Below are 10891 nucleotides of genomic sequence, written 5' to 3'. Positions count from 1 at the left end.
CAAACTTGCATCGGTTCCTGTAAGAAAACACTCTTAGGGCCCTCGGTGGGACGAAAAAACACAGAAAACTGAAACTTAACGGCGGTGGGGCTCTTCGGTGCGGCGGCTCCTCCGGCTCACGTCGCGGTTTAGTTTTTTGCTTCGGTCAACCTGTGGAGGAGGAAATGGTGATCACAAAGGTGGAAAAATCACGTCAAACAGGAATCAGGAAGGGCCTCATCGGAGGTAAAAACTGAGACACCCTGCGGCGGCGCCGCTGGGCTTCAGCGGCATTTTTCGGCCAATTGGCCGGTGCTTTCACTCCGATTTGGCCATAGGTAGGTTTAAAATCGAATTCTGAGTAAAGTGTAGAATTTTTACCTCGTTGGGCGGCCGAAAATTGCTCCAGTACAGCGGCGGATGGCGGCGGTCAGCTCCCCGGCGGCTGGGCTGTCTTCTCCGACGAGGGGCTCTGGCAGCTAAGGTTAGGGCTTGGGTGCGGATGAGATTATTTATAACCATCCGCTTTCGATCTGAGCCGTCCATTGCATTTAATCTGGACCGTCCGATCGCAATTAAATAGAAAATGAATTTGGACCGTTTATCGTGATTTAATCTGGGCCGTCCGTGTGCGATTCAATCTGGACCGTCCGTGCGTGATGCAATCTGGGCCGTCTGTGCGCGTTTTTGATATGGGTCGTCCGTGCGCACAGGAACGAATCTCAGCTGTTCGATCGCGAGCACGCGGATCGCCCATGTGGCTCTCTTCCGCGTGGCCTCCCGCGTCAGTGTCTCTGCCACCTGGTGTGTCCTAGTCGGCTGGGGCGGCTGACCAGGCAGCTGACGTGACACAATTTTTCTAAACTGCATTTCGACCTACGGTTTCCGATTTTTCTTTTAAAAATACCCTCAGAACCCAAATTTTCACTCATTTTTTCCCAAAATTATTTTCAATTAAATCTCTAAATAATTTTTACCCCTTTTTATTATTATTATTATTATTATTTCTATTAAAATAAATTAAACTAAATTAAATTAAATATATTATTACATAAATAATAATTATATTCATATAATTACAATAATAAAAAATAAAATAAAAAGAAAGGGTTGGGGTGTTACAACTCTCCCCTCTTAAAGAAATTTGATCCCTCAAATTTGTCTTTTACTCTTAATCGAACAACTAGGGGTATTGAGCTCTAAAGTCTGATTCTAGTTGCGGAGTAATCTACTCTTTCAATCCGTAATGTCGACTGGTACTTCCTCGTAGGATAAATCCTCCTGGAGTGGGAGAAGCTCGTGGGCCAAGACATGAGAGGGGTCCGGGTTGTACTTGCGTAGCATGGACACATGAAACACATTGTGGATCTTGGAAAGCTCTGGAGGTAGTGCTAGTCCGTAGGCGGCGGTACCAATCCTATCTAAGATTTCAAATGATCCAATAAATCGGGGGTTCAGTTTTTTTCTCATGCCGAACCTACTAATTCCCTTGAAATGAGTGACCTTAAGGAACACCCGGTGTAATGCCCCGTTTTTTTTTTTTCCTTCCAACGGCGTAAGATAAACAATCTTATGACCCAACACGCAAATTGCATACCCATAGCATCCCACATAAATAAAACTTGTCCACAGTTCATTATTCAAACCCAATGTAAACTTGCAGTCTACATATACATCAAATAACAACACCATATCATACTTTTACAGCAAGTCAATATCCATACAAAGATAAACTGTTACAAACGGCAACCCGCCACAAAGAAACCCTTGTCCCATGGCGCTAAAGACTAGGCTCCGTAACCAGCAACTCAGATCCCGGCTCCATCGCTACTTTATCTGTAAATGACAAAAAGTGAGTTCACATAACTCAATACGATAAAAATCAAGTTGCAAGTGTAATATGCAGTGACAAGGAATTTAGTATATCTATATGCATTTCTCTTACACCACCCAAGTCATGCCTTAGGACCACCCTACAACTAACTGTCATTTACCTACCTCGAAAGACTAGCTATTCAATAACACATACAACAACAGAAAATTCAGTATCCCCATAAGTACCCTGTCTATACCACCTACCTCTTGCCTCAACAGTACCCTAGTACAACACCAGCATCACTTATCCTGGTAGATTATTCGGGTTATCTATCAAACGTGACTCCCCGGCCGAAGTCACACCCTAAGCGCCCCTGTTCACATTCATCACCAATATCGACTACCCGTACGCCATTCTCTACCCTTCAACCCCATTAGGCCACACACACACACACACCACTATCTCATATCACCAACATTGGCGACTCACATTCCACACCTCGACCCCAATAGGCCACGCACGCACATGAATACTATTACCGCACGTCACCAACATCGGTGACTCATACTCACACCTCCACCTCTCGACCCCAAAGGCCACTCACACACACAATACCGTTCTCGCACGTCACCAACATCGACGACTCATGCTCACTTTTCCACACCTCGACCCCAATAGGCCACGCACGCACACAAATACCATTATCTCACGTTACCAGCATTGGTGACTCATACTCACTCCACCTTTCGGCCCCAATGGCCACACACACACACAATACCGTTCTCGCACGTCACCAACATCGGTGACTCATGCTCACTCCTCCACACCTCGACCCCAAAAGGTCACGCACGCACACAAATACCATTATCTCGCGTCACCAGAATCGGTGACTCATACTCACTCCACCTCTCGGCCCCAATGGCCACTCACAGACACAATACCGTTCTCGCACGTCACCAACATCGGCGACTCATGCTCACTCCTCCACACCTCGACCCCAATAGGCCACGCAGGCACACAAATACCATTATCTCACATCACCAGCATCGGTGACTCATACTCACTCTACCTCTCGGCCCCAATGGCCACTCACACACACAATACCGTTCTCGCACGTCACCAACATCTTCGACTCATGCTCACTCCTCCACACCTCGACCCCAAAAGGCCACGCATGCACACAAATACCATTATCTCGTGCCACCAGCATCGGTGACTCATACTCACTCCACCTCTCGGCCCTAATGGCTACTCACACACACAATACCGTTCTCGCACATCACCAACATCGGGGACTCATGCTCACTCCTCCACACCTCAACCCCAATAGGCTACGCACGCACACAAATACCATTATCTCACGTCACCAGCATCGGTGACTCATACTCACTCCACCTCTCGGCCCCAATGGCAACTCACACACACAATACTGTTCTCGCACGTCACCAACATCGGCGACTCATGCTCACTCCTCCACACCTCGACCCCAATAGGCCACGCACACACACCAGTACTATTATCTCACGTCACCAACATCGGCGAACCATGCTTACTCCTCTACCTCTCGACCTTATTAGGCCACACACACCAACACTTCACGCATACACTGGCAATGTTCCCTCGCCAACTTTTAAATTTACAGAAATTATACCAACCTATCTCCCCTCACCACACTCCCGCTACACCACTACCAACGCGCCCCTACTCTCCCACCCTAAACCACACTCTACAATCCCCTCCTGTGCCATCCCCATCTCCAGCAACTACATTCTCATCCCCCTCTAAACCTAACTCTCCTTACTATTTCATATGCCTCTTCCCTCACCTGAAACTCCTCATACATATCGATTTTTATTCCATAATCCCCTCCCTCGCACAGTCTGGACTCTCACTGTCACCCTCACCACACTCACCCCTCTCACTGGACACTCACCGAAGTCATTCTTTATGCTCCTTCCGCTCGCGACTCCCTCTGCACTCCCGCTCCTGCACACCACTCCCTTCGTCATCTCGGATCCCCCACACACGCCAAATTCCTTACTCACTCTTCCTCGTAGTGACCTTCCCTCAGTGCTCACACTCTCCTCACACGATCTCCCCTATCTCCCACGAACCTCCCGTACGCCCCAGCAACACCATCCTCTCCTTCCCACGAACCTCCCGTACGCCCCAGCAACACCATCCTCTCCTTCCCACGGCCTCCTCCATGAACGCCTCCGCCATTCCGTCCTACACTTCACCTCTCCGCTCCGCCCAGCTACCTACGGACTACCTGGCCTCTGCAACTTGCAAATAACATCACAACTCACACAACACCTACACAACCAAAGTTTTTCCCATAACTCCCATTTTTATTTTCCTTCCTCTTGCAGATCGCACCGTTCACCGTCCGTAGCCCTCTTCTCTCTCCCTTCTCGCTTCTCTCCGCTCCGACTCCCTTCTCTTTCTCTCTTCTCGAACCTTCTTCCCTCTCTTCTTTCCTCATTCCCACTCTCTTCCTTCCCGCTCTCTTCCTTCCCTGCTTTTTCCTTTTTTTTTTCCGTCCTCCCTGACCCCCATTTATATCTTACCAGCTTACTTAAAATGACGTCATTTTTTCCCTCTCAAAACGATATCGTTTTTCCTTCTTCAAAACGTCGTCATTTCCTCTAAACAAATTTTTTTTCTTTTCCCATTTTCCAGTTATTACATCTGATCACCTTTCTCAAATGCTAAATCTCTCCTCTGGGTGTCTACATAACTCTTCTGCCTGCTCTGAGTCATCTGAATGTTCCTCCTGATCTTAACTATCTTGAATGTAGTTTTCTCTACCAGCTCCGAGCCGAACAATTTTCTATCACCCACTTCTTTCCAACAAATCGGCGATCTGTATGGGCGCCCATATAACGCCTCATATGGAGCCATGCCAATGCTCGCTTAGTAGTTGTTGTTATAGGCAAATTCTATCAGCGGCAAATGGTCGTCCCAATGGCCTTCAGAGTCAAGGACACAAGCTTGAAGCATATCCTCTAGTGTTTTGATTGTCCATCAGTCTGAGGGTGGAAGGCAGTACTGAGGGACAGCTTCGTTCCCATGGCTTACTGAAAGTTACTCCAAAATCGAGAAGTGAACCTGGGGTCCTTATCGGACACCACTGTCACTGAGACTCCATGCAATCTGACTATTTTCCGGATATATATTCTTGCCAACTTGTCCAAGTGATCAGTCATCCTGGTGGCTAAGAAGTGGAAAGACTTGGTAAGCTGGTCAATAATTACCCAGATGGTGTCATGTCCTGAGCGTGCCTTAGGTAACCCTGTCACGAAGTCCATGGTGATATGGTCCTACTTCCACTCTGGGATCGGTAAAGGCTGAACTAATCCACCTGGGCGCTGATGTTCTGCCTTGACCTGCTGACATACCAAGCATTTACACACAAAGTCAGCTATGTCCCTTTTCATCCCATTCCACCAAAACTGGGGTCGCATGCTTTGGTATATTTTGGTGCTTCCGAGATATATGGCAAACTTTGAGCTATGGGCCTCTGTCATGATGTCTCTCCTTAACTCACTGTCACTTGGAACACACACCCTGTCCTGAAATCGGAGTAACCCATCGGCGGAGACTCAGAATTCTGAGCTAACTCCCTATTCTACATTGTTCTTGAGGGCTACTAGGGCGGGATCAGCTGATTGGGTTTCCCATGTTCTTTGGATTAACTCAGGCTGGACAGTCACATGCCCAAACATGTGACTCTCCTCAAGTCCTAAAGTCAAACCTATTGTGTTGCCCAAATTTGCCTGCATTCTGAGACCATTAAATGAGTTAAGATACCTGCACTTTTTCTACCGAGTACATCGGCTACCACATTGCCCTTCCCTGGATGGTATAAGATATCATAATCATAGTCCTTAAAAAGTTCTATCCACCTTCTCTGATATATGTTGAGATCTTTCTGAGTGAATATATGTTTCAAACTTTTGTGATCGATATAGATCTGAAAGGTCTCTCCATATAAATAATGGCGCCAAGTCTTCAAGGCGTGTATGATTGTGGCAAGCTCTAAGTCATGGGTAGGATAATTTTTTTCATGACTCTTTAATTGTCTGGAGCCATAGGCTATGACCTTCCCATGCTGCATTAGAACACAACTCAGACCTAGATAGGAGGCATCACTGTAAACTGTATATCCCCCCGATCTACTCGATAAGGCCAGCACAGGTGCAGTAGTTAGCCGTTTCTTTAGTTCTGAAAAACTCTTTTCACAGTCCCCATTCCACTCAAACTTGGCATTCTTTTTTGTGAGTCGGGTTAGGGGAGCCGCTAGACTAGAAAATCCTTTAACGAACCTGCGGTAATAGCCCGTCATTCCTAGGAAGCTACGGATTTCTTTAACTGATGTCAATTTCTCCCATCTGAGCACTGGTTTAACCTTTTCAGGATTAACTGATACTCCATCCTTTGATATGATGTGCCCCAGGAAGGCGGTCTGCTCAAGCCAGAATCCACACTTACTCAACTTTGCATACAGCTTATTTCTTCTGAGAACCTGCAAAACCTAGACTAGATGGTGAACATGTTCATCTCTGCTTTTTGAGTAGACTAGGATGTCATCGATGAACACGATAACAAATTGATCTAACAATTTTCTAAAGACCCTATTCATCAGATCCATGAAGATGGCTGGGGCGTTGGTTAGCCCAAATGGCATGACCAGAAACTTATAATGTCAGTACCTAGCTCGAAAGGCCGTCTTAGGGATGTCTTCTGTCTTTATTTTCACCTGATGATAGCCTGATCGCAGGTCTATTTTGGAGAAGACCTGCGCACCCTGCAACTGATCGAAGAAGTCATCAATCCTGGGAAGGGGATACTTGTTCTTGATTGTGACCCTGTTCAATCCTCTGTAATCAATACATAGTCTTAACGTTCCATCTTCCTTCTTGGCAAAAGTGACTCCAGCACCCCAAGGGGACACACTATATCTGATAAAACCACTGTCTTGTAATTCAGTAATCTGTTTCCTCACCTCCTCCATCTCAACGTGGCTCATGCGTTAAGGAGCAACTGAAATAGGTTGAGTGCTTGGCTGTAGATCTATGGTGAACTCGACTTCCCTGTCCACTGGTAGTCCGGGTAGTTCATTCGAAAATACATCTGAAAAGTCTTAGACTATCGAAATCTCTTGAATACAATTCTCTTTCTTGAGTTTGCCTAATTAGAGAAAATAGTAAGGTTAAGGTACTCGACAAATAAAAAAACTTGCCATCAAGGAATAAATACTAAATGATTTTATTAATTTGTAAATGGCTCCTCATTAGGAGGATTAAATACAACCTTCTTACTAAAATAATATACGGTGGCGTGATACGCTGCTAGCCAATCCATCCCTAAAATTACATCAAAATCCCCCATGCCTAATTCTATTAGGTCTACACTCAATTTTCTATTTGCTATCTCTACGGCACAAGTCCTGTAGACAACTTCTCCCAATAATGTTGCACTCCCAGCAGCAGACACAAATAACATTGAATCAAGTTTATTAGGTAATACATTAAATTTGGATGCAAAAAAAGGTGAAACAAATGAATGTTATGCACCAGTGTCAAACAAAACATGAGCAAGATTGTTACAGATAGTGTACATACTCTGTTCCACGTCTAGGTCGGCATCGGCATCCTGTTGGGTAAGGCTGTAAGCCCTGCCCTGAATAGGAGGTCTTATCTGATTCTGGTTCCTTGGGCACTCTCTCGCATAGTGTTGGGCACTACCACATATGCGACAGGTGTTGTTGAGGCGGTAGCATGGTCGGTCCCCGTGATCCCTGTCGCAATGTTGACAGATCTTACCACGTCCTGCCACTGGAGCTTGAGAGAGAGCCTGGATCACCGGTCTAGGCCTCTTATATTGTTGGACAGGTGCAGTAGATGCTAGTCTGTGGGGTGGAGCTGAGGGTCTGTGGTTCCCTGCTGACTGAAGGAGGGTGTGGAGGCTCTTCTCCATTAACTATGCCTTGGCTAGAACGGCCGAGTATGTCGTGAGCTCCAGTACAAACAAATGTTGTTTGATCTCTGGGTAGAGGCCCCACTGGAACCTCCTAACCTTCCTGCCCTCATCCATCAACGTCTCAGGGGAGTATCGGCCCAAATCTAGGAACTTACGAGCATATTCTGACACTTTTATGTTTCCCTAGACAAACTCCATCTCCTTCAGATGTCGGATGTGCTCCGGGAGGTACTCTACATGAAAGGCTGCTAAGAACTGTTCCCAAGTAATTGGAATAGACAGTGTGGTCTGCTTGAGTTCCCACTAGCAGTCTGCTTCTCCCACCAGCATGTAGGTAGCAAGGGTGACCATCTGCTCGGGAGTCACTCCTAGGGTCTTGAAGGCTTTCTCCGTTTCCGCCAACTAGTAATGGGAATCTTCAAAAGAGGATTCTCCTGCAAAAGTAGATGGGTTCAGTCTCCTGTACCTCTCTATGTAGCCTAGGTCAATCATGGAAGGAGTTGGGTCCCGTAAAATAGGGACTAGGCCAGGCTGAGGATAGACTAGGGGGCCCTGTGGTGATACTGGTTGATATGGTGGGGGCACTAGATTATACTGTGGCGGTGTCGGGCAATACTGTGGCTGGGACACCGAATTATACTGCGGTAGTGGCACCGGGTGGTACTGTGGAGGGGCAAGTTCTTACCGGGGTGGCTCGGGATCCTCTCGCTGCAGTGGTGGCTCAACCTGTGGCAACGGGGGAGGGTCAGGTAGCTCCCATCTCTCCTCTCGGCCCTGCTGGGCAGCAATGAGTCTCTCCAGCATCTCAAATATCTTGTCAACGTCTTCCCGAAGCAAACCATCCCAGGCTGCTCGGTTTAGTGGGGGTCTTCCTGTTCTCATCTCTCTGTACTTGCATTTCACAAGGAATGGTTGAGTAATGATTCATTAGCTTGGTGTTTCTCTAAGTATCATTGTGTAAGGGACGAGTTCGAGGAACGCGGCTCTGATACCAACTGCAATGACCCCAAAAATTTAAAAAGAAATACATATAATAATCTGAGTGCGAAAGCGAAATAAAAAATTAAGGTTAATATCCCTTACACAATGACTTAAAAGTACTTAACAATATCACGGAATAAATTCTCTAAAAAAAATACTTGAAATAAGAAAAATAAAAGAAACTATAAGGTATCTAGCATCTACTTGTTGTCTTCTTATGGATCGGACTCGGGAATCAGGTCCTCCTGATATGAAATGGTTAAATAAGAAATCAGGTACACTAGCCCAGTAAGGACATCACACTATTCACCATCACAGAAGCAAAGGTTGGTAGAAAATTAAAACAACCAATGGAGCAATAGATTTAAATAAATTCATTTATCAATAATCAAACCATTTACCGTCCACTTACCACTGTGAGATTTATAAAAACAACTTATGGAAACAATAACATCATAAATATCATGAATTCATATATAATCTATAACATAGCACATATCATACTTTTATATTCAACTCGTCAAACAACAATTGTCCCTTTTTATCAGCCTACTAGTATCAATGGGGATCCATAGGGGTCCCCACTACATGTGAACTATTTCCCTTAACAAACTTAATTTTAGGGCCGTCCACATACTCCGTCCGGTATGAGCGCCAAAACAATAAACCTCAATACCACATCCGGTATGAGGGTGAAGCGGGCCGTCCCCATACCCCGTCCGGTATGGGCGCCAAATGACCAAGTCTCCATACCTCATTCGGTATGAGACAACGTTCACGGTAAGATTCTCTATGAACCCGGTCCGTCTACCATCTCCCAATATATCTAGTGAGGCTGTCATCTTATCCACTTATCAAATCCCATCCCATTCCTATTTGTTCTTAATCTCCGTTACCAACTCAAACATGAATACATACACTAGTAACGTGCATCCAACAAAACAAGCATATCTTAGATTCCAAAATCAAACAGTAGTGAAGTAAGCAGTGATACATGCATTCAAAATCATAGAATAAATAAACCAGATACCATAATGCATTCAAACTGTAAAATAAATCAAACAGGAATTGATAGAGAAATATGTCTGGTTCAGGCTCCATTAGCAACCGTAATTAATTATGCATATCTATTTAATTTGTACAAAATACAGTATTATCATTTATTCAGACTTTAATTCCATGATAGAAAATAGGGTGAGGGGTCCTTACCTGATTTGAAGCCAAAAATTAGATTTTCACTACGCCTACGGGCAGTCCCTTGGTTCTCTGAAATTTTTTTCAGGAACTGAAACGCACTTACGGTACCTATACATGTCCCAAATAACCCAAAAATCAGACCCAGGGCCTATTCGGCCAATTTCAGAATTTCGGCACGTTGGCTCCGCTGTGCTCCAACAATGGCGCGGTGGCAATCAGCCTCGAGTTGGCTATTTTCGACCGAATTCAACCAAACTTGCATCGGTTCCTGTGAGAGAAAATCCTTAGGACCCTCGGTGGGCCGAAAAAACATAGAAAATTGAAACTTACCGGCGGTGGGGCTCTCCTGTGCAGCAGCTCCTCTGGCTCACGTCGCGGATTGGTGTTTTGCTCCGGTCAACCTGTAGAGGAGGAAACGGTGATCACAAAGGTAGAAAAATCACTTCGAACAGGAATCAGGAAGGGCCTCATCGGAGGCAAAAATCAAGACACCCCGCGGCAGCGGCGCTGGCTTTCAGCGGCATTTTCCAGCAAATTAGCCGGTGCTTTCGCTCTGATTTGGCCATAGGTGGGTTTAAAATCGAATTCTAAGCAAAGGATAAAATTTTTACCTCGTTTGGCAGCCAAAAATTGCTCCGATACCGCTGCGGGTAGTGGCAGTTGGCTCCCCGGCGGCTGGGCTGTCTTCTCCGGCGAGGGGCTCTGGCGGCTAAGGTTAGGATTTGGGTGTTGATGAGATTATTTATAACCATCCACTTTTGATCTGAGCAGTTCATCGCATTTAATCTGGACCGTCCGTTCGCGATTAAATAGGAAATGAATCTGGACCATTTATCGCGATTCAATCTGGGCTGTGCGTGCGTGATTCAATCTGGGCGGTCTGTGCGTGATGCAATCTGGGTCGTCCGTGCGCGTTTTTTATCTGGGTCATCT

Source organism: Carica papaya, chromosome 6, assembly GCF_054855325.1.
Source record: "Carica papaya isolate Zhongbai chromosome 6, ASM5485532v1, whole genome shotgun sequence".
Taxonomy (NCBI): Eukaryota; Viridiplantae; Streptophyta; class Magnoliopsida; order Brassicales; family Caricaceae; genus Carica; species Carica papaya.
Note: the sequence above shows the minus strand (reverse complement) of the source record.